Below are 25,818 nucleotides of genomic sequence, written 5' to 3'. Positions count from 1 at the left end.
GCGGCCGAAATGAGCTTTCTCCGCAGGGTGGCCGGGCGATCCCTTAGAGATAGGGTGAGAAGCTCGGTCACCCGGGAGGAGCTCAGAGTAGAGCCGCTGCTCCTCCACATCGAGAGGGGTCAGCTGAGGTGGCTTGGGCATCTTTTTCGGATGCCTCCGGAACGCCTTCCTGGGAAGGTGTTCCGGTCCCGTCCCACCGGGAGGAGACCCCGGGGAAGACCTAGGACACGCTGGAGGGACTATGTCTCCCGGCTGGCCTGGGAACGCCTCGGTGTCCCCCCGGAAGAGCTGGAGGAAGTGTCTGGGGAGAGGGAAGTCTGGGCATCCCTGCTTAGACTGCTGCCCCCGCGACCCGGCCACGGAGAAGCGGAAGAAGATGGTATGGTATGGTAATATTATAAGACATATGTTGAATCTTATTGTACCTATTTAAGGCTGTTTTTGTATTTGTTTACTAAAACACAAACTGACTTATAAAAGGTGCAGTGTTTTATGTGATATTGTGAATGAAAGTTGATTGTTTTGTTGTTCATATTTGGAGTTATGATCTCCTTGTGCATTTTTAAGCCGTTAATTTTGTAGCTTATTTGGTGAAGCTAAAATAAAACTTAACGTAAATGCTTATTACATTTTTTTGAAATGATGTCACAGATGTCACGCAATGGCACCATCATTTATTTAAAGAAATAACATTATTTCTATATTTTAATCCATTTAAAATGCATGTATAATAATTTAATTTAATGAGAGTAAATGTGTTATTGTGAAGACACTTACTTACACATTAAACATTGTGTTTGTTAACAGGGATAGGACTTTCCAAGCGAGCACTAGTCTTATCAATCTTCAACCTAACTTTTAGTTTTTTATTTGGCAATTCTTTTGTGATGTACTTTAAAATATTTTAAATTGAAATTGTTTTACAAATTTAATAAATCATTATTTTGAATGGTTCATTTGTTAGAATTTCCTAACTCCAATGTATCACTGAGCTACAGAGCAGAAGAAAAAATTTGCTCTTTGAAAAGCTAATAGTATTTTAGCTTTCAAATGTTTCCCACTTTTCTCTCTCAGACATACAGTTAAAAAAAAGCTCAGGTGTATAACAATCAAAACTGAAATTAAGTTGTTTTGTGGATTTATTAGAAAAACATTTTAAATACAGCTTTTGTTTTTGTTCCTGTTAAAAAACAGAAAGGAAAAGGGCTAAATAGTCCCAAATTGATCTTTTAAAACAATTGTCAAAGGTATGTGGACCGATGCAGCACAAAAATGACACATTTTAAATAAATAACTAGGCTTCAAATGAGAATCAAACAACACTAATGTATGATAATTAAAGAATGCTGATAATAATACTATTCGTTTTGATTGATTTATCATGTTAGATCTAGAAAACACATTCATTCCTGACATACAGTGGGGAGAACAAGTGTTTGATACACTGCCGATTTTGCAGGTTTTCCTACTTACAAAGCATGTAGAGGTCTGTAATTTTTATCATAGGTAGACTTCAACTGTGAGAGATGGAATAAAAAAAAATCCAGAAAATCACATTGTATGATTTTTAAATAATTAAATTGCATTCTATTGCATGACATAAGTATTTGATCACCTACCAACCAGTAAGAATTCCGGCTCTTACAGACCTGTTAGTTTTTTTTTAAGAAGCCCTCCTGCTCTCCACTCATTACCTGTATTAACTGCACCTGTTTGAACTCGTTACCTGTATAAAAGACACCTGTCCACACACTCAATCAAACAGACTCCAACCTCCAAGTCCAGAGAGCTGTGTAAGGACATCAGGGATAAAATTGTAGACATGCACAAGGCTGGGATGGGCTTCAGGACAATAGGCAAGCAGCTTGGTGAGAAGGCAATAACTGTTGGCGCAATTATTAGAAAATGGAAGAAGTTCAAGATGATGGTCAATCTCCCTTGGACTTGGGCCCTATGCAAGATCTCACCTGGTGGGGCATCATTGATCATGACGAAGGTGAGGGATCAGCCCAGAACTACACGGCAGGACCTGGTCAATGACCTGAAGAGAGCTGGGACCACAATCTCAAAGAAAACCATTAGTAACACACTACGCCGTCATGCATTAAAATCCTGCAGTGCACGCAATGTCCCCCAGCTCAAGCCAGCGCATGTCCAGGCCCGTCTGAAGTTTACCAATGACCATCTGGATGATCCAGAAGAGGAATGGGAGAAGGTCATGTGGTCTGATGAGACAAAAATAGAGCTTTTTGGTCTAAACTCCACTTGCGGTGTTTGGAGGAGGAAGAAGAAGGAGTACAACCCCAAGAACACCATCCCAACCGTGAAGCATGGAGGTGGAAACATAATTCTTTGGGGATGCTTTTCTGCAAAGGGGACAGGACGACTGCACCATATTGAGGGGAGGATGGATGGGGCCATGTATCACGAGATCCTTCCCTCAGTAAGAGCATTGAAGATGGGTCGTAGCTGGGTCTTCCAGCATGACAATGACCTGAAACACACAGCCAGGGCAACTAAGGAGTGGCTCCGTAAGAAGCATCTCAAGGTCCTGGAGTGGCCTAGCCAGTCTCCAGACCTGAACCCAATAGAACATCTTTGGAGGGAGCTGAAAGTCTGTATTGCCCAGCGACAGCCCTGAAACCTGAAGGATCTGGAGAAGGTCTGTATGGTGTGGGCCAAAATCCTTTTGCTGCACTGTGTGCAAACCTGGTAAAGAACTACAGGAAATGTATGATCTCTGTAATTGCAAACAAAGGTTTCTGTACCAAATATTAAGTTCTGCTTTTCTGATCAAATACGTATAATCAAAAATCATTGTATGATTTTTAAGTAAATTAATTACTTAAAAATCATACAATGTCATTTTCTGGATTTTAGTTGAAGAGTACCAATGATAAAAATTACAGACTTCTACATGCTTTGTAAGTGGGAAACACTGCCGATTTGCAGGTTATCAAAAACTTGTTCTCCCCACTGTATGGGATCAATAGATGTCTTTGGCTATGACGTGTTGCATCAACCTTTTTAAAGTTACTCTTTCAGATAAATCATTGTAGTTTGCACCACAACATGTTGTGTGTGTCCAGCATTAATCTTTTAACCATTAAACATATTGTACAGAAACAAAATGTCATGCAATTACAGTACACTGCTAAAATCTTAATTCATTGCTTGGCTTTACAGTTGTTCAGCGTCATTGCGGTCAGGAGTTCAAATCCTAATCATAGCATGTCGACAATGTTAAGGGGACTTTCAGGTTGAGTGAGCATTGTGATATGAAGAAGAACGGCTTGGCCAAATGTCCTTCAACACTCACTAGCCCGTGGGAGTTGCAGCAGTGATACAAGGCTTGGGGAATAAATTGTACTTCACGTAATTGGAAGGGGGGAAACATTTGGTAAAACCAGACTAAAAACAACAAAAAAAAGAAACCTGAAAGTAATATTCATACATTTTAATCAATCTGCAAGAGAGAGAACAGTGACGGAAAGAAGTTAGAATAAAGTTGTGTCTATATGTAATTATACTAAGTATTTAACATTTGAATTACATGTGCTCTAAGGTGCTCTACCAGTCTACATTAATGACCCTGGCACACATTTATGAATTAAGAGAGGTTTGAGTCTTTTGAACGGTAATGTACATAGAAAAAAAGGTAATGTCACGATTTTGGACAAAACGGTTAAGTCTTCAAGCATGAGAAAGTGTTTAAATATTGGTTTTGATTCCAGCCATGAATTATATTGAATGTGTCTTTGTTTTCCCTTACATTTGAACTTAGTCAGATTTTAAACATTTTATCATTTTCATCCAGATGGTCATTGGCAAACTTCAGATGGGCCTGGACATACGCCGGCTTGAGCAGGGGGACCTTGCGTGCGCTGCAGGATTTTAATGCATGACGGCGTAGTGTGTTACTAAGAGACTGTGGTCCCCGCTCTCTTCAGGTCATTGACCAGGTCCTGCCGTGTGGTTCTGGGCTGATCCCTCACCTTCATGATCATCGATGCCCCACGAGGTGAGATCTTGCCTGGAGCCCCAGACTGAGGGAGATTGACCATCATCTTGAACTTCTTCCATTTTCTAATAATTGCGCCAACATTTGTTGCCTTCTCACCAAGCTGCTTGCCTATTGTCCTGTAGCGCATCCCAGCCTTGTGCAGGGCTACAATTTTATCCCTGATGTCCTTACACAGGTCTCTGGTCTTGGCCATTGTGGAGAGGTTGGAGTCTGTTTGAGTGTGGACAGGTGTCTTTTATACAGGTAACGAGTTCAAACAGGTGCAGTTAACACAGGTAATGAGTGGAGTACAGGAGGGCTTCTTAAAGAAAAACGAACAGGTCTGTGAGAGCCGGAATTCTTACTGGTTGGTAGGTGATCATATAGTTATTTCATGTAATAAAATGCAATTTAATTATTTAAAAATCATACAATGTGATTTTCTGGATTTTAGATTCCATCTCTCACAGTTGCCGTGTAACTATAATAAAAATTAGAGACCTCTACATGCTTTGTAAGTGGGAAAACCTGCAAAATCAGCAGTGTATCAAATACTTGTTCTCCCCACTGTTCCTGTATTTAATTGAAAATAGTACAAAATAGTATCAAATGTTGAAACTGAGAAACTTTATTGTTTTTGGAAAAAATACATGCCCATTTTGAATTTGATATGGGCAACGCAATTCAAAAAAGTTGGGACAGGGGCATATTTACCACTGTGTTGCATCACCTCTTCTTTTAACAATACTGTGTAAGCGTTTGGAATAGAGGAGACCAATTACTGTAGTTTTGTAAGTGAAACCTAGTCCTATTCTTGCTTTACATCTCAGCCCCAAGGTTTTACCCTGCTGTGTTATTGTGCAGGGGGAGAAGGGTCAGTTCTCCTTCTCCACCGTAAATCCTTGTAAACCTAAGGAATGCACTCTAAATTTTTCTTGTCTCCTGCTCGGTTTAAACTTAGGAGGACATGAGGTCTTGGCCAACACTTCCCGAGTACCAGGCTCTAAAGACTTGTTGCTGCCCCTGTCCAAACTCCTCCTGGTTGTGCTACAGATCAAGAAGATACACTGTCAAGTCCATGAGTCCCAAAATAATTTTTTATTCCTCAGACCATGGGATACTGTTCCACTTTTCTTCACTTCTTAAATGAACTTTGGGCCAGAGAAGGCGGCAGCAGTTCTGGATATTATTTATATATGGTTTCTTCTTTGCATAATAGTGTTTTAACTAGCATTTGAGGATGTAGCAACGTACTGTGTTCACACTTCACAGACAATGGTTTTCTGAAGTGTTCCTGAGCCCATGCAGTGATTTCCACTACATAGTTGTCTGTTTATAATGCAGTTCCGTCTCAGGGCACGAAGAGCACAGCCATCCAATAATGGTTTTCAACCTTGTCCCTTGCATACAGAGATTTCTCTGGATTCTCTGAATCTTTTAATGATATTATGTACTGTAGATGATGAGATCCCCAAACTCTTCGCAATTTTACATTGAGAGAAGTTATTCTTAAATTGTTGCACAATTTCTCTTTCACAAAGTGGTGAACCCCTCCCCATCCTCACTTCTGACAGACCTATCCTCTCTGGAATGATCTTTAAATACCCAATCATGTTACTGACCTGTTGCCAATTTACCTTATTAGCTGTGTGATATTTAGTTTTTTAGCATTACACAACTTTTCCAGTTGTTTGTTGCCTCTGTCCCAATATTTTGAAAGGTGCTGCTGGCATCAAATTCAAGTGGGCATATATTTTTCAAGAAACAATAAAATGTCTCAGTTGCAACATTTTACTTGATGTCTTTTTACTATTTTCTATTGGATATAAGGTTTAAATGATTTGCACATCATTGCATTCAGTTTTTATATACATTTTATGCAACGTCCCAACATTTTTGGAAATGGGGTTGTACATCCATAATACATTCAAGCAAATTCTATATATAGTATGTTAGGTAGGAGCACAGTTAGACTAGCATTCCCACTATATCTGTCAATGATAACATTTCTGAACTGAGCTGGTCTCTGACAGAGATGATTTATGAGCTGTAACTGAATTCTCCTGGTAAAAAAGTATGCACGTGGCGCTAGACGAAGTTCATATATGTGTCTAAAGTCACCTGATGTTTTTTGATTAATATGGAATGCTCTTTGGGTTTACTGTGAAAAAACTACCACAACATGTCAAATAACACTTATGTTTACAATACCATGTTTAATTAAGCTATAATTTCTTGACCGAATGGGAAAATGTTAATTATCTAAAGACCAAAGGAGCAGATTTGATATACATTTGGCCAAGTAATCTCTGTTGGAAAATTTACTCTATGCCTGTTGATGACTGGTTGGCTTTGTAATTGAAAACAGGTGGGTCAAGAAAGGTGTTAGTGACAGTTTTGAGATGAGACATGACTAGGCGCTCAAAGGAGGTACAGTAGGTGTCTATTCAGAAAGGTTTCTTTCGTTATACAGGAGTTTTGGTTTGTGTTGGTGATTTCCCTTATGTCAAGGTTCCAGTGGCCTGTTTGAAGAGGAATCTCTACCGGATAATGGATGCCTCTGTAGCAGCACAGTCTTATGGTCTTCTTCTTTCCTGACTTCCAACAACACGCCAGGGCATCATGGCTCCAGTGTTTTACCTTTTCTTAACTTTCTTGTACTTAAATTGTAAAACGTATATGACAATACTGACAGAATTTGCACCATTTTATGTGACTGACGGCTTTTCTGTTAAACATCCGTTTAGCATTGCAAAGTTACCATTCAGTTTGGTTGTTGTTTTGACAGTAGAGGCTTCTTCCTAGCAACCCTCTTCTGAATCCCATTTAAATTCAGTGTTCTTATTGTTGAAGTATGTACCGTAACCTGAGCTATTGGAAAAGAGGTCTGCAAATCTCCAGATGTTATGTTTGGGTTGGCATTTACCTGATTTATTATTTTTCTTGTGGCTCTCGGGGATATCTTGGAACAGTGTCCACTTATAGGCCGGGCTGCTGTCACATTAAATGCATTCCATTTTGTAAATAATTTGCCTCACAGAAGATTGATGGTTCAAAATCATTTTCAGATTTTGTATAGGCTTCCTCGGACTGAATTTTCCACTTCTCCTGGCATGGTGTGTTTGGCATTCACCTGTATGGGTAAGATCAAACAGTTTTTGTCTCTATTCATCAGTCTCACCAAAACTCTTTCCTTATTTGATTGTTCATTTGGTACTCAACTGTTTACCCACCTGATTCTTCTTACATACTTAATTTAGCTAATGCAAATTGGGGTTCACCTATTTTTAGATTTTTAGATAAGATTAGATTCAACTTCATTGTCATTAAACAAGTTCAAGTACAGCACAGGGAAATGCAGTTTGTGTCTAACCAGAAGTGCAAATAGAAGAACATTTACAAGTAGTTTTTATAATTGCTTTTTAATTGTTTTTTTTCTACTACATGAAGATTTTCCTCTGAACCACCATATGGAATGGGTAATTATACACCTGTTTGATCTGATTAAATGATTTCATGATGAATATGTCACGGGGTGGACAATGTGTGTTAGTGTTTATGGGTTTCTTTTATCATGCTCCTTCATGTTTTCCCTTTTATGTTGCTGTGCATACACTGTTTATAGTACCAACTGTGGGCAGTGCAATCAAGGCATTACATATTTGTAAAAACATTGACCCCTTCTATCAGTAACAACACTCAGCCAATTTTCTCTTGGTAGTCTCCTCGTGGAAAATTGAAATGGAGGAAAAGAGAATAGGCTCTGTGCACAAGCGTATGGACGAACTTCCACTTTAGCCAGATGTCGGCATATCAGTTTCCAGTTTACTTAAGGCAATCACTCGCGTCGCCCAAAATTTCTGTTTTTAGTAGATGTCTCCAAGACCTGCCTAAAATAAGCATTAGTGATGTCCATCGAATTATTGATGCCTGGTCCCCTGCTCCAACAAGCAAGCGGAACAAGGGATTCAAACTCTACATATCGAGTTATCTGCACAACTACGAGGGTAAGTAGTTTACTGTGGTGTGCCGGCCGACTATCGGCTAAGCTAGTTAGCGACGTGTTCCTTTTTAATGTAGTATTAGGCAGGACAATAGAAAGCATAAAAATTCACCCTAGCCTCAAAAACGGCAAAAGAACGCTGGCTGAGCTGGAACTCTGGCTGAGCTGGAACTCTGGCTGAGCTGGAACTCTGGCTGAGCTGGAACTCTGGCTGAGCTGGAACTCTGGCTGAGCTGGAACTCTGGCTGAGCTGGAACGCTAGCGCGTCCCCATAGCAAGTAAATTGAAACTAACCTTCGTTCAGCCTCTTCTTAACTGAATGAAGCTTAAAATTCCATAGCCTCAAAAAAGCACCAAAACAGGTCTCCTCTTTTATTAACCTCATTTCACAACCAAACTGAAAAATAACAACTGGCATAGGAAGTAAACATCTGGTCCTATATGGTATTAATTGCACTTAAACCTGCGTTACTTGGAAGTATATAAAAAAAATTGCCTTTTCTGACTATTTCTAGTCTAGCGTTTGAAGTCATTGAATGGTGCAAGCCATATTTTATTAAAAAGAGGACATTCTCCTGATTAAAATGATGCCCCACTTGTACCTTGAAACTTAAATGAGTCACGTACATTATATTTCTTTTTTTTCCGTACAACAGCATCACTCATCTTGTTGTGAGTTTAGGTGTTTACTTATGTGGGTTAATATTAGTAAGTAAACCGGAAACTGCAATGCCGACTTCTATAGAGAGTCAATAGAGCAGAGGCGGGACTAAACTGTTTATAACAGGATGTAGATGGAGAAGGAAATGACAGAGGGGAGAAGAAATTACTGACACAGGAACGAGTAGAGACCAAGCCATGACATTGATTCCTGTTTGAGGCAGTTGGCGTGGAGTCCTGAAGCGCAGCAGCACTAACGAGCGAGAAGGCCAATTCTTCCACACACCAGATCTGTAGATTGATCTCCTTCTACGGCCTGGGCTAACCATGTGTACAAACCACTTAACGTGTGTTGGGGGAACAATGCACTCTGAGGGATCCAGTGCCAGCTGCGTGTCCTGGGTCTTGCTACACTGCACTCAGCGTTTTATTTGTGTGTGTAGTATTTTAGCATTCCATTGCAGCTGCTTTTAGACATCATTTGATTCTATTGCTACGTGGCTAGGCTACGTTTTGCACGTGTTCCAAGGGCATCATACTGGTGCGGCTTTTCCTTGTGCCTAGGTGGTCGGGGTAAGATCTGTGACCGGGGCGGAGATCCCAAAGAGACTTCTCTATGAATGGACTGACCATAGGGCGGTGAAGATCCAATGGACAATTTAGCATTAACATTTAGGTTGTCATAAATAGAATCACTGTTTGTTATACTGCTTCATCCACTGCCTCCTTCTGGATAACTGCTTACACTGCTCACCCCGAAATAGAAAATAACCTGTACTGGTTAAAAAGCTATTCAGAGTTCCTAGGTCCTTAGGTCACACCCAAGTGGGACCTAGGAAACACTTAATTCGCCCTTGGCTGCGGAGAAAAATGATATTTGTAGAAGGGGTTCAGGAACTTTCAAGCAGCACTGTACATACAGTTAGGTCTGGAAATATTTGGACACTGACACAATTTTCATAATATTGGCTCTGTATCCCACCACAATGGATTTGAAATGAAACAACCGAGATGCAATTGAAGCGAAGACTTTCAGCATTAATTCAAGGGGTTAAGTTGTCTTCAGCAAGTGAAATACATGCTCAATCGGGTTGAGATTAGGTGATTGACTCAACTTCTTTGCTTTAAAAAAAAATGCTTTCACAGCATGTTTTGGGTCATTGTCCATCTGTAAAGAGAGGTGCCGTCCAATGAACTTAACGGAATGTGGCTGAATCTGAGCAGACAATATATACCTTTACACTTCAGAATTCATCTGGCTGCTTCTGTCTTCAGTCACATCATCAGTAACCACTAGTGACCCAGTACCAATGGAAGCCATGCATGGCCATACCATCACACTGCCTCCACCCTGTTTTACAGATGATGTGGTATGCTTTGGATCATGAGACGTTCCAAACCTTCTCCATACTTTTTTTCCCCCATCAATCTGGTACAGGTGGATATTAGTTTCATCTGTCCAAATAATTCTGTTCCAGAACCGGGCTGGCTTTTTTTAGATGTTTTTTTGGCAAAGGCTAATCTGGCCTTTCTGTTTTTGAGGCTTTTGAATAGTTTGTATTTGCTCTTGTGAAGTCTTGTCTTTTTGTTAAACTTGGATAATGATATGCCTACCTCCTGGAGAGTGTTCTTCACTTGGCTGGATGTTGTGAAGGGGTTTTTCTTTACCATGGAAAGGATCCTACAATCATCCACCACTGTTATTGTCCATGGATGTACAGGCATTTTTGTGTTGCAGAGCTCATCGGTGTGTTCATTTTTTCTCAGAATCTACCAAACTGTTGATTTGGCCACTCCTAATGTTCCTGCTATCTCTAAGGTTGGCCAGTTTCACTTGCTTTGAGAGCTCCTTTGACCACCAAATTTGAATGCCTCGCTTGAAATCCACTCCAGGCCTTTTACCTGCTTAATTGATGAAGAAATAATGAAGGAAGTTTTGAGTTAACTGTCCAATTCCTTTTAGTCCCTTGAAAAAGAGGGGGCTACATATTAAAGAGCTGTAATTCCTAAACCTTCCTCCAATTTGGATGTGAATACCCTCAAATTTAAGCTGAGAGACTGCACTTTAAGCCCATATTCAATATTTAACTATTACCTGAATATATTTTGGTAAACAGCCAAAACAACAAAACTTGTGTCAGTGTCCTAACTGTACATAACTACGAACATAGGTACAAGAGTAAGAGGAGAGAAATAATGTGCTGTAGTGCTGCTTTCTAAGGGAAGAGTGAGTGTTGGCTTGGCACTGTTCCATGCCAGTTTGTGAGAAGGTAGCTCAGTCTCATCTCAGGGTTAAGTAACCAAACAGAACTGTGGCACAGGATACCAATAAGAGGGTCACTATAAAGAAGTTGCCATAGCGGCCTGCATAAAAAGACATTGGGCTCAAAGCCCACTAACCACCTAAATACCTTATTGTTACCCATTACATAATGGTGTGATAGTCCACACAGCTGTGGAAAGAAGGGTATGTGTAGAATAACAATATTAACGTGAATAGACCTATAGTAATGTTTGACAGTGTAACTCATGCTGCACACTGGATGTAAACTGATCAGTTGAAAGAGGCTACAGTTCGTTAGAAGGCTATATTCTCTGTTCTATTGCCAAGTTGGCAGTATGTGGCTGGAACGTTAATTTCCAAGTTTAGTGAATTGGCTGGATTCAAAAAATCAAGAATTCATTGGATTGCAGGTATACAGAGGGTACTAAATTAATTAACTGCAGACCAAAATACTTTGACATTTCCTATTTCTGTCATAATTGTTTGGTTGTGACAATTCAGTTACATTTGTGCTCAAAAGTAAGTATACCCTTTGAGAATTGATAATATATGTACCATTTGTACATAAAACATGAGTGAGCAGACAAAAAACTTATTTTATTTCTGATGGGATTCACATTCAACTGTAGGTCATAACAGAATGGCACAATCATAAAACAAAACAGGGCAACAAAAAAATAAAATAACTAACCCCTGTTCAAAATTCTGCATACCCTTATTTCTTAATACTGTGTATTGCTCCCTTTAGCATCAATGACAGTGTGCAGTCTTTTGTAATAGTTGTCTATGGGGCCCCGAATACTTGCAGGTGATATAGCTATCCTTTTGTCTTGGCAAAATGCCTCCAGGTCATGCAAAGTCTTTGGTCGTCTTACATGAACCGCACATTTGTGATCTCCCCAGAGTGGCTCAATGATATTAAGGTCAGGAGACTGTGATGGCCACTCCAGAACCTTTACCTTTTTCAACCTGGCCTTGTGTTTAGGGTCGTGGTCTTGTTGGAAAGTTCAAGAGCGTCCCATGTGTAGCTTTTGTGCCGAAGAATGCAAATTGTCTGCCAGTATTTTCTGATAATATGCTGCATTCATTTTGCCATCTGTTTTCACAAGATTCCTTTAGAGCTCACACCCCCCCAAAACATCAGTGAGTCACCACCATGCTTCACAGTGGGGATGGTATTCTGTTCATTATAGGCCTTGTTGACCCCTTTCCAAACATGGCACATATGGTTGTGACCATAAAGCTCTATTTTGGTCTCGTCACTCCAAATAAGTGTTTTTTAAATAAAATTCCATTACCTTGTTACACAGGTCTTTTGACAATTATTTTCTGCTCCCCATGGCTCAGTATCTAGCCTGCTCAGTGCATCCATGTGAGAACTAACTTATTGACTATTTATACACAGACACTAATGGCAATTTAAAAAGTGACATTGCCATTTTCACCTGTGCGTGTCACCTTATGTGTCTATTACAAGGTCAAACATTCAAGGGTATGTAAACTTTTGATCTGGGCCATTTGGGTGATTTCTGTTATCATTATGATTTAAAAAGGAGCCAGACAACTATGTGATGATAAATGGCTTCATATGATCACTATCCTTAAATGAAAGACAGTTTTTTTGCATGATCAGTCATATTTTCTAAATTAATGCCAAAATGTCACAATTTCTGCCAGGGTATGCAAACTTATGAGCACAACTGTAAAAGGTTAGTCAGAATAAAGCAGCACTTTGAGGTACAGTGAGTAGACATTTTATATTTATGAAATAGAATAATATATTTTACTCTCACTTTCCATATGAAAGTTTCCATTTGAGTTGTTAGTCATCTCCAGAATTTCAGAGTCCAAACTACAGATGATATCCCCTTTGGGCACTGACAAAGCCTTGCCTTTAGCTAACCTCCTTGGAGCATTTTCATGTCCCAGTACTTGTGAGTCATAAAGACCTGCTCTCACTTTGGGAAAAATCCACACAATTAAGGGAAGCAGGTCTCAGAAGGCTTCCTTCCCAACTTAAGGAAAAGCAGTGATCACTAGAGAATAGAAGACATACATGAGAGTCTCTGTTTCCCCACTGGGACGATCCGTGTGCGAAGATCCTGTACTTTCTTCAGCCGACACCTCCACCGGCAAAGACAATCAACAACTTCACATTGCCTCTTACTGCGTAAACTATTTCCAACAATCCACACCCTGCTGATTACTTAGTATGCTTTCCAACACAGTTATTATTAGTTCATTCTTGTATGATTTATATATTTACACTATATGACCAAAAGTATGTGTACACCTGACCATTACACCCATACAAGCTTTTTGGACATCCCATTCCAAAACCATGGCATTTATTAAGAAGTGGTTGGCCCCACCTTTGCAGTTATGACAAACATCACTCTTCTGGGAAGGCTTTCTGCAAGATTTTGGAGTGTCTCTGTGCACAATTTAAGCCCATTTAGCCAAAAGAGCATTTGTGAGGTCAGGCGCTGATGTTGGATGAGAAGGCATGGCTCACAATCGCCGTTCCAATTCATCCCAAAAGTTTTCAATGAGCTTGAGATCAGGGCTCTTTGAAGGCCACTTGAGTTTCTCCACACCACCCTCGTTGACCCATGTCTTCATAGACACTGTTTTAATGCACTGGGGCACAGTCATGCAAACTGTTGCCACAAAACTGTTGAAAGTACCCAATTGTCTAAAATGTCTGTATCCTGTGGCATTAAGATGAGCCATCACTGGCCTTGGCCCAAACCCTGAAACACCATTATCCCTCATTCACCAAACTTTACAGTAGCCACTATGCATTCCAGTAGGGGAGCGTTCTCGTGTGATTTGCCACACCCAGATTTGTCGACTTCCAGATAGTGAAGCATAATTTACCACTCCAGAGAAATACGTTTCCACTGCTCCATAGTCCAGTGGTACCACTCCAGCCAATGCTTGGCATTGTGCATGTTGATGTGAGGCTTACGTACAGCTGCGTGACGCTCCTGACATATAGTTCTCAGTGCTGATGCTGCTTCCAGTGGCAGTTTGGAACTCTGTGGGGAGTGATGCAACAGATGATAGGAGATTTATACACACTTATGTACTACAGCGACTGGCGGCACCACTTTGTGACTTCGCATGGTCTAATGTGACCACTTCGTGGCTGGACTGTTTTTTGTTCCTAGACGCTTCAACTTCACAATTATAGCACGTACAGTTGACTGCGGCAGATCTAGTAGGGCAGAAATTTCACAAACTGAGCTCATTAATTAGTAGGGGTGTCCACATACATTTGGCTATTTAGTGTTTACATATTTAACATTCTTCTAAAGAAACCACAATTAGATTCTGAGATATTAAACAACTATAGACCAATCTCAAACATACCATTTCTAAGTAAGGTGCTTGAGAAAGTCGTTTTTCACCAAGTAAATACATTCCTAAATGATAATAACATACTGGAAAGGTTTCAGTCTGGTTTTAAAGAGAATCACAGCACAGAAACAGCTTTGACAAAATTAGTAAGCGACCTAAGACTTAGCGCAGATGCAAACAAGGTCTCAGTCCTAGTCCTCCTAGACTTGAGTGCAGCATTTGACACCATTGATCACGACATCCTTATGGATCGTCTTGAAAACTGGGTTGGTCTCTCAGAAAGTGTCCTCAGATGGTTTCAAACGTACATCACAGGCAGAAAGTTCTCCGTCAGTCTTGGTGAACATATATCTGAGGAACATGACATAATATGTGGTGTGGCACAAGGAAGCTGTCTTGCTCAACTACTGTTTTCACTATACATGCTACCACTAGGCGATGTCATTAGAGAATACAATGTCAATTTCCACAGCTATGCTGATGACACACAGCTATACATTTCTGTTGAGCCGGATGACCTAAATACAATAGCCTCACTATCCAGGTGTCTAATTGCAATAAATAATTGGATGAGCGCAAATTTCCTAAAACTAAATGAAGATAAAACAGAAATCCTCTTAGTAGGGCCCAAAGTCAAAAGGGAGAAAGTCAGCACAAGCCTTGGTAATCTGACCTCACTGATCAAACCTGAAGTAAAGAGCCTAGGTATTATCATAGATTCTGACCTACACTTTACCTCCCATCTGAACAAGGTGACCAAAACCTCTTACTTTCACCTCAGAAATATTGCTAAAGTAAGACCATTCCTAACCCAAAAAGATGCAGAGAAACTAATTCACGCATTTATTACAACCAGATTGGACTACTGCAATGCCATCCTTACAGGTCTCCCCAAAAAGTCTTTAGAGAAGATTCAACTCATCCAGAACTCAGCAGCAAGACTCTTAACAAAAACAAAGAGGCGAGAACACATTACTCCAGTTTTGAAATCACTGCATTGGCTCCCAGTCTCCCACAGGATTGATTTCAAGGTCCTATTGCTTGTTTATAAAACTCTAAACGGCTTGGGACCAGCCTACTTTACAGACTCTCTAAAAACCTATGTTCCACAAAGGGCCCTCAGATCCTCGACTGCTAACTTGCTAAAGGTTCCAAATTCCACTCATAAAAAAATCGGTGATGCTGCCTTTTTTAACTATGCCCCAAAGCTGTGGAACAAAATACCAGAAAATATAAAGGAGGCATCATCTATAAACATATTTAAAAAGCTATTAAAAACATATCTTTTCACTTTAGCCTTCAACTAAACCGGTAATCTTTGCTCTTCGCAAAACATTTTTTTTATTTCTCTGCCTGCAAATGTGCTCTATGTTTTTATTCATGTCTCTTTAGTATTATATTTTTTTTTATTTTCTCTGTTTTGCTTTTATTGCTCTTTATTGCTGCTTATTGACCTCTATTGATGTAAAGCACTTTGAGCTGCATTCCCTGTATGAAAGGTGCTATATAAATAAAGGTTTATTATTATTATTATTATTAACATATTATACTTTATTAAACAGAAAAGTGGTGAAGGAGACAACAGAGCTTTTATGTTAGTAAAATAGGAGTGGGCTGGATTCAAACCCATGTTGCAGGAGTACATGTACACTGGAGACAGAAGCATGTAACACAGGAGTATCACAGGCCACTCTAACGCAGTTATTTTCAAGATACGCACTATTTCATCAACTTAGAGTTCTATGTACACTGGTCCTTACTCATGATCCGTTACTGTTGAATAATGTTTTGAATGGAAGTATTTGATATCATTATCATCTGTTATGAATTTGTTTCATCCATTTCCACCACCGATGAGCTGCACTGGTTACAGAGCAGCCATTAATGTCTAAAACGCTGGCAACAAAAGTGAGTAAACCCCTAAGTGAAAATGTCAAAATTGGGCCCCAAGTGTCAATATTTTGTGTGGCCACCATCATGTTCCAGCTCTGCGTTAACCCTCTTGGGCATGGAGTTCACCAGAGCTTCACAGGTTGCCACTGGAGTCCTCTTCTACTCCTCCATGACGACATCACAAAGCTGGTGGATGTTAGAGACTTGCGCTCCTCCACCTTCCGTTTGAGGATGCCCCACAGATGCTCAATAGCGTTTAGGTCTGGAGACATGCTTGGCCAGTCCAACACCTTTACCCTCAGCTTCCTTAGCAAGGCAGTGGTCATCTTGGAGGTGTGTTTGGGGTCGTTATCATGTTGGAATACTGCCCTGTGGCCCAGTCTCCGAAGGGAGAGGATCATGCTCTGCGTCAGTATGTCACAGTACATGTTGGCATTCAGGGTTCCCTCAATGAACTGTAGCTCCCCAGTGCCGGCAGCACTCATGCAGCCCCAGACCATGACACTCCCACCACCATGCTTGACTGTAGGCAAGACACACTTGTCTTTGTACACTTGATCTGGTTGCCGCCACACACGCTTGACACCATCTGAACCAAATAGGTTTTTCTTGGTCTCATCACAGGCCATGGTTCCAGTAATCCATGTCCTTAGTCTGCTTGTCTTCAGCAAACTGTTTGCGGGCTTTCTTGTGCATCATCTTTAGAAGAGGCTTCCTTCTGGAACGACAGCCATGCAGACCAATTTGATGCAGTGTGCGGCGTATGGTCTGAGCACTGACAGGCTGACCCCCCACCCCTCCAACCTCTGCAGCAATGCTGGCAGCACTCGTACGTCTTTTTCCAAAAGACAACCTCTGGATATGACTCTGAGAACGTGCACTCAACTTCTTTGGTTGACCATGGCGAGGCCGGTTCTGGGTGGAACCTGTCCTGTTAAACCACTGTATGGTCTTGGCCACCGTACTGCAGCTCAGTTTCAGGGTCTTGGGAATCTTCTTATAGCCTAGGCCATCTTTATGTAGAGCAACAATAATTTTTTTCAGATCCTCCGAGCGTTCTTTGCCTTGAGGTGCCATGTTGAACTTCCAGTGACCAGTATGAGGGAGTGTCACAGCGAAGACACCAAATTTAACACATATGCTCCCCATTCACACCTGAGACCTTGTAACACATTCACCTTGTAACACAGTCACATGACACCGGGGAGGGAAAATTGCTAATTGGGCCCTATTTTGACATTTTCACTTAGGGGTGTCCTCACTTTTGTTGCCAGTGGTTTAGACATTAATGGCTGTGCGCTGAGTTATTTTGAGGGGACAGCAAATTTGCACTGTTATACAAGCTGTACACTCACTACTTTACATTGTAGTAGTGTCCTTTCTTCAGTGTTGTCACATGAAAAGATATCCTCAAATATTTACAAAAATGTGAGGGGTGTACACACTTTTGTGAGATACTGTATATATTTGGGTGTTTTGCACCCTTGGGTCTCCTTGGTTTGGTCCCTGGGACAACATGTTAGAAAGTGTCTTTGTATGGAAGGCGCCTTACCCCTATCCAAACATTCAGATCCGTTGGAGCTGTAGGTGGTTGAAGTTCACTATTATCAGCATTCCAAAACCACCAGCACTACTGAAGTCTTATTTCAGCAGCTCCTGGAAAGGATAGTCTCAACACAGTGTTTGACCACCACCAAAACAATTCCTCACATTCAACCATGGTTTCTCAGGATGATTTTTCTCAAGGGTATGGGAAGGGAAACCATTGGACTCTAATGGTTAGTAGCCTTCCCTGTTTATTCATGTCCAGAAAGCCATGATCTGCCAAGTCAATATTATTAGCACAAAATATTAGAGTGGATGTTGATGCAGGGTCCAGTTAGGTATGTCTGAGCAGCTGGTGCTCAAGTGGAGAGATAATGTGTTCTCTGCATTACTTTCATTATTATTTGTATTTATCATTATGCCCAGGTCAGGCCCTTGTGAGGTTGTGAGGCCTGAGACAATTGCTTCTTCTACCATATGGTAAGTCCACCACTGGTCACATGGTGTTTTAGGAAAGCGAGAGGATGCCAATTAATTGAGAATATTTATAAATTTCTCTTCCTCTCCAAATTATTCTGATGTCCTATTCAATAGGATTTGGGAGAGTTGAAGATTGAGATGTGTCCGCCAATGCATTTTCTCACATGTCTATTTGCATTTTAAAACTGCTTTTATTTTCCAGAACCCTCATGCCTGGAGGCAAGCTCAACTCCTCACTTTTGAGGAGCCAGTAGAACACAATGAGGCAAATCTGTCCGACAAACCTCCAGGCACGGCAAATCTTCAGTAGCCGATATCAAGTGGGCACTGGTTTCCCTGGAGCATTTTGAGGCAGTGGCTTTATCCATTCTCGAGGTCCAAATAATATTTTAGTCAAAAGACAAAGACTATTTAAAGCTCCATACAGTCATTGTAAAAAATATATATTGATCATCACTATATGTTCAATAACTCCAAAACCTCCTTCGGCCCATAAAATGCTCACTTTGTGCAAATGGGAAAATATTTACATACAATGCAATAATTTTGCTGATTAGATGGTCTAAAACTCACACACCCTGTGTAACTGTGATGCAGCAGCGCCTTCTCTTACATCTAGATTGAACCAAGGCCCCCTTGAGGGGCAGCATCTCCAAAGCTGCAGAGACAGGGGGTTGTTGAAACATAAAAGAGACCCTGATGTACAGGACATGGCAGAGACCTCATTGCCTGTGTTGCCTGACCTCATTGCCTGTGTTGCCTGACCTCATTGCCTGTGTTGCCTGACCTCATTGCCTATGTTGCCTGACCTCATTGCCTGTATTGCCTGACCTCATTGCCTGTATTGTTGTTTTGCCCCTGAGCCATGAGAAAGAAGAGTTCTGAGGCTGCCGAGTCCACGACAACTGCCACTGATACCCCCAGAGCCACCACCCCTGGCAGCACAGAAGCCTCATTTATCAAGTGCGCATTATGCAGAAATCTGTACTTAAACCATGAAATCTGTGCATCAACCATGGAACTTTCAGCACAAAGTTGAAGCTTTATCAACATTATTGTTTGCAGTGTTCTTAAGTTAACGCACATCCATGACCGATTCATATGCACAGTGTTAAGTGATAGAATAAGGGAACTGCTTTTCAAATGTAGACTGATTAATGTTGAACCTTTTTTAAATGTATAAATGAATGCCCGAAATAGATTCTAAAATGAGTATGAACAGACTACACGTGAATGCAAACTGATAGATGGACCAGTAAGAAAGTTTAAATGAGGTATATCACATTCACTTTATAAACATTAAGTTAAAGAATTAACTGCAGATATCCCCTTTAAACAATATTTGAATGCCATTGATTTTCTATTGTGAATTCATGCAACATTTCTTAACAAGCTATGGCAGTGAATGTATTTTGACCATGTCAAATGATTTGTAATAATAATTATCTATGTAAATTACAGTCATTATACCCACATGTGTTAATCATTGTAAAACTTTGAAGAAATCATTGTAAACCTATAATGGCATGGGAAAACAAATTGGAGGCTTATTCTCTGATGGCAGTTTTTTCACATGCTGCTTTTCAGATGATGGGACCTTTTCAGAATTTCCAATGTAGTCAATATCTTTCAACAAACCATTTCTGTAGATCATAGTTCGTAAGACAAGATAATATCTGCCTGACCAAGATCCAGGAGAAAGCGCAATCCAATCCCTAACATATTTCTGCTTGTCTGACAAACATCGACAAGTGTCAATCCCTTTCCTTTTGGTTGCAGATAAGAATCTTAACATTGTGTGGATTTAAGTGGTCCCACTCTATTGTGTCAAGCTTGTGTAACACCAAAGAGCATTCTCTTGACTCTCCAAGAATGAGTTCCACTCCATCTGATGCTTTACGACCACACTCCTTGCGACGTCAAATCCTGCCTCTGCATCCATATTCCTTCTATTGTCTTTTATCAGTTGGTTAGGTTGCTCTCACAATACACAATAACACCAAGAGTTGGTTAAAAAAATATCCCAACAATGAATTGGCAAGATTGTCCAATGCTTCCCACTTCCACCCAAATTCCTCAAAAAGTGCTGGTTTGCATCCTATCGCACAAACTAACATAAACACACACAAAAGTAAACATAACCTTCGACCCTATTATGTGAGGACATAGACACAAAGACATTTGTTGTGTAACATGTTACGGACAGACTATGTAATCGAGCATCTGATAAAATTATGCAATGTACAATTTTAAAAATTGGCAAGGTCCATAAATTACATGATGAAATCATGCACATAATACACAGATGAGCCATAACACTATGACCACCCACCTAATATGTCCTCCGTGTGCTGCCCAAACAGCGCTGACCCACTGAGGCATGGACTCTGCAAGACCCCTGAAGGTGTCCTGTGGTATCTGGCACCAAGGCATTAGCAGCAGATCATTCAAGTCCTGTAAATTTCGCGGTGGAGCCACCGTGGATCGGTCCAGCACATCCCACAGATGGTCAATCGGACTGAGATCTGGGGAATTTGTAGGACAGGTCAACACCTTGTACTCTTTACCATGTTCCTCAAACCAGTCTCAAACAATGTGTTCATTGTGGCCGGGCACATAATCCTACTGAAAGAGGCCAATGCCATCAGGGAATACCATGAAGGGGTGTACCTGGTCTGCAACAATGTTTAGGTAGGTGGCACATGCCAAACTGACGTCCACATAAATACCTAGACCCAGTATCCCAGCAGAACATTACCCAGAGCATCACGCTCCCTCCACAGGAGTCATCATGGGCAACCTCACAGTGTGATGTGCTGTGATACATTCCTCCCGTAATCATCATTAAAATGTTCTGTAACTTATGCTACGGTTGACCTTCTGTCAGTTTGGACCACACGGGATAGCCTTCGTTGCCCCCACGCATTGATGAACCTTTTTTGTGCTGTCAGATAAACGCTCAGCGTCTGTCCTCGTGCTTCTTGACCTCAGCACCATCAATCAACACTCTTTAGGTGAGACTGGATCCCCAAATTGGTAAATGCAGATAAGCAGTTGCCTAGTTTTAAGGCTATCTAAAGGAAGGTTATCTGTTTATCTCTGTGGATGGTCTGTCCTTTGACAAATCAAAGGTACATATTGGTGTTTCTCAAAGTTCTGTTTAACACTGTACTTCAACCGAGTTAAATACTTTCTGGTCAGTAATAAGAATATGCATGCTCTATTTTGGCCCAGTGTTGATCATCTGTTAACAATTAAGTGCTCAAACATTTGTTGTGAAGCAGACACAAGAAGCTTTAAAGGCAATAATTCACTGTAATTCCATATGCCTATGTAAGATTGAATGGTCCTCGTGTAACCATTTCATTTGATAAATGTAATAAATTGAAAAAGTAATCCATGAAGTAATCTACTTTATTCTGATTACAGTATGTTAGTTGATAGTATAACAGATCACAATTAATATTTTCACAATTAGTAGTTTGCTGGATGTTGGCTGATTCCGGTTGAAATAACCTTTAAAAGGGATTGCAGAATGGGATGGGACTGGGAATAGACAGATGGGCAGTGTGAAGGGTTATTTTTACCCTGGGAACGATATCAGGTTTAATTTATGGCCCCGTGTCCCTGTGTGTGCTTCCGAGCTGAAATCCAGACATTCTTTGTGTAATTGGGAAAAAAAACAAAAAACCGAAATTGTTGTCTTCCCTTCATTTCCAGCTATTGTCTCTGTATTTACTCTGAGTGTCAAACCAAGTGACAGAGAAGCATGTAAAAGACCGGGCCAAGGTTGGGACTGCTTGGGGTCAATGCATTGTCTGCAGTGACGAAAGAGGGTGTAAGACACAATAAATGTATGTCATACGGGTACGTAAAATGAACAGCTACACTCAATAATAGCACAGCGAGGAAGTGTGTTTTATGGCTGCCTGGGGACCAGTTTAGTGACTCAGATTGAGGCTGTGGTGTGGTCTGGTATAGACCTGTTGTTTACATTTTGAGAACAAGGAAATTTGCCATTCACTTCATCAGAACTGGGCTACAACACAGTACATTTGTAAAGAGGATTGTTTGTTATTTAAATACTTAAGTTAAACCTATTTTCAGTAACAATTAGAGATGTATGAGGACCTATGTAGGTATCTACTTCTGGGGCTCAGTCCTAATATGTTATATATGATAAGAAGGGTGTACTTGTCTTGTAGCTGTCCAGGGGAAATGTTGATGTCTGATTACAGATTGATGTTATATTCCTTTATGTTCTTGCTGGATGACTATTTGAATTATTTTGTGTTTTGTATTATAGTTAGCCTAGAGTAAGATCTATCAAAGAATCCACCTGCCAGTGATGTCACTATTGGGATAGAGGGCAAGACAGGCAGTTAACTGGTTAGACAGTTGACTGATTTACTTTGATAGAAGGGGCAGCCTCCCATCAGTTTTGAGCCATGGCTTATGGGTTTTTGACTACCCTTTAATGTCAATTGCTTTACCATTCATCATAAACCAGGGAAAAATTAACTCCCCTCCTCTGGTCTGAATACAGAACCACAAGCCTTCCCCAAGAAAAAAAAAGTTTGGTAACACTACACCATTTTCGACTAGCCCAACCCCAGAACATTTTGAATGTTCAACATTTACTTGTGTCGTGACGTTTTGATGAAAACAAATGATGGCGGAAACATGGTGTAAAGGAAACAATGCTATTGACAAAAGCTTTCGAATAGATCTTAAATCATACTAAGTCTGAACCCAAAATACGGAAAGTCTATGGGTAGAGTGTTATTTCAACAAGGCATCCTGTCATTGAAAAACTGGACTTGATAAAAAAAGCCATCAAAATAATTTGAAAGCTATTGTTAGAGAGCTATGCTTAGTGGAGATTTGCTGAAAAAACAATGGTTGAATTAATGTTTTTTTTTGGTCAGTCAAGTAATGAATCAATGGGCAGCTCAAACCAAACCTGCTCATATCTACAGTATTCTCTCATGTCAGATGGCGACACTGCGCAATCGTTTCCAAAATACATCTGTTGGTTTTACCAAAATAATATTGCCAGTCAAAATTGGCTGCATAGTAAATTATTCCTAAATTAAAACGCTGGTTTTTGGTCTTAAGGGGCGATAACGGCAAATATAGCTATGATTTTTCCAAATCCATAAATCACTTTAAAGGCAAAAAACTACAAATATCTAGGATGTGTCAAAAATCCCTTGAAGCAATTGTGGAACTGTCTCTTTATGGATGCAACTCTCTCATTCTGGGAGAGCAGATACAATGTAGTTTGAGTGCAGCGTCATGTGGTTACAGTGCTTTCCCCCTACTAATGAAATCTGATAGTTTGTGAAATAAAATATGTAAAAAATGAAACACAAAATTGGGGAACCCCAATTGTTTGTGCTACATAACATTTACATTTTATTTGATAAAAGTAAGTTGTGGGTTTTTAACTTCTCTTCCAAAGATGTCTCATTGGCTTGTGCCGTAAGAGGGAGAGCAATGCAACCCTCTAATACTACAGTCAGGATAACTTGACCTTGCTCTCCCTGAGTGAGAGAGTTGCATGCATAGACAGAAAGGCTTCAAGGGATTTTTGACACATCCTAGATATTTGTAGTTTTTTGCCTTTAATTTATGTTTATATAAGTGGTTAAGGTTAGGCTTAAGGTTAGGCGTAAAGTTTTAATCGTGGCTAAGATTAGGGCTAAGTTCAGAGTTACACCCACGGCATTCAAGAAGGATTATTTCTCTGTCACTCTGGTAGGGATCATATTTTTGTTTCCAGAGAAAACGTTTGTGGTTTGAGGTGCAGGAGTTTGATATTACCTATGACCCATGGGAAATCCCCAGAAATGTCATCATTAAAACTGTGAAGACTATTTTGCTATCTTATCCATATCTTGTCCACTTTTTAATGTTATGAAATTTTATGTTTGGAATTTGAACAATAACTTAAGATAGCCTACCTGATACTCGCACCTGAAAAATTATATCAAACCCTACTGACGAGTTACATACAGGCATTTTAAATTGTTTAGCTAGCATGCGGATGAAAACAAGTCAAATTGATCAATCTATGAACTGTCATGCTATGTCTGTTGTTGATTATGATGGAAATAAGAATGTATTTGGTAAAACTATGTTGAAATGCCCTTAGATCTTTTAACATAAATAAGGACAGTTCAAATGACAAAATAACCTACTAATAACCCAACTTTTCACTTTAGTTGGTCAGGCAATTTTTTGTTTTTGTTTGGCTCAGCTAGTTATCTGAAAGAAAAAGAAAAACATTAGTTATTAATATTATTCATTAATACTACCTTGAGCTAAAATAATAGTATGTACTTGGCCTGGCTGAGTTGTGATGGGCTGTACTTGGCTTGACTGGGCTGACCTTTTTGACTGTAGTCTATGATGCAAAATATTGTTTCAGTAAATACTTAATTAATTGCTATGTTAAAACACATGTTTTTTTTTTTGGACATTCAGCTATATTACATTAATAACATTTTCATAATGAAATCTGAGAAAAATCTGTGTTAACTAAGCCAATATGTCTACAGTTTCCTCATTAATTATGCCTTAATAGCAGAATGTACTTTGAAAATATGAAAAATTCTGCTATGTCCATAGCAAAAATAATTTTAGCTAAAGTAGCTAAACAAGCTTTCAGTCTCATGTGCACAAGCATTCATCCTCAAATGAAATTAATGTCAATCAAGTCACTAACTTACAGTATGTCTTGGTTATTACTTGTCATCACTGACTGGGCAAGCAGGTTGGTAAAGCGAGCTATGAATAACTAGTTAAGCTACATTACTGTAGCTGTTAGGTCAGCTAGTAGCAGCTAATTTTACTTCAATACTGCCCAGCTAGCTAGCAACATTGGCAAAATTACTTTTCTAAACATAACGTTGGGCAGGGACGTTGCTAGGCCTATTTTAGGGGGGATTTAGCCGCCCAAAAATATTAATTAACACCCCCTAAATAAATCAATATATAAGTCAATATATTTTCTCAGTGATTTCTTTTTTTCCTCAACATTTACATCACATCTAAACTTCTTACATATTGTATAGAAATTGTATAAAACCGTGTTCATTTGGCAGCATGTTCGTTTGAGTTTGATGCTTTGAACATGTCTTCTGAAAATAGTAGTAAACATTTCTACTGGTCGGAAAAGTAAATCCTCTCAAAATGTAATAGCACTCTAAAGCAACAGTACATTTTGCTAATCAATATTACCTTTCAGCTAGCCCACCATACATTTTATAGAAATGTATGGAGGTTACAACATCTTTTTGAGATGGTAAAAATGTTATGTATAGAAATTGTTTAGACAATGCAGTTTGTGAAATTCGTGACAGACCAGGTCTTTTTTTTCTTTACTGGAAGACAAGAAAGCTAGCTACTATTTTGGTAGACACTGAGCGTTAAATGAGCGTTAAAATACATTTCTGTGGGACCCCCCCAAACTTACTTTTTTTATTGTGGTATCAGCAATCGTACAGTAACAATGGATTTTTTTCTTGTAAATATATCTTTCTTATGGCGACAATGATGAAGAATCTTTTATCAAAGCTACAG

The 25,818-nt window shown here is 39.9% G+C and overlaps 1 long non-coding RNA gene across 2 annotated transcripts; it reads left to right on the top strand.

Moving 5' to 3' along the window:
* The first annotated feature begins 7,069 nt into the window (after positions 1-7,069).
* LOC105019881 lies at positions 7,070-19,619 on the top strand. Of its 2 annotated transcripts, none has more exons than XR_828679.3 (4): positions 7,070-7,144; positions 7,454-7,482; positions 18,178-18,231; positions 19,095-19,619. It is a non-coding gene; the product is annotated as an uncharacterized LOC105019881 (long non-coding RNA). The 2 variants fall into 2 exon arrangements; XR_002196151.2 differs by having other exon boundaries at positions 18,434-19,619.
* The last annotated feature ends 6,199 nt before the right edge of the window (positions 19,620-25,818 follow it).

This window comes from Esox lucius, chromosome 3, assembly GCF_011004845.1.
Source record: "Esox lucius isolate fEsoLuc1 chromosome 3, fEsoLuc1.pri, whole genome shotgun sequence".
Lineage (NCBI taxonomy): Eukaryota > Metazoa > Chordata > Actinopteri > Esociformes > Esocidae > Esox > Esox lucius.
Note: the sequence above shows the minus strand (reverse complement) of the source record. Positions and strands in the feature narration are given on the sequence as shown.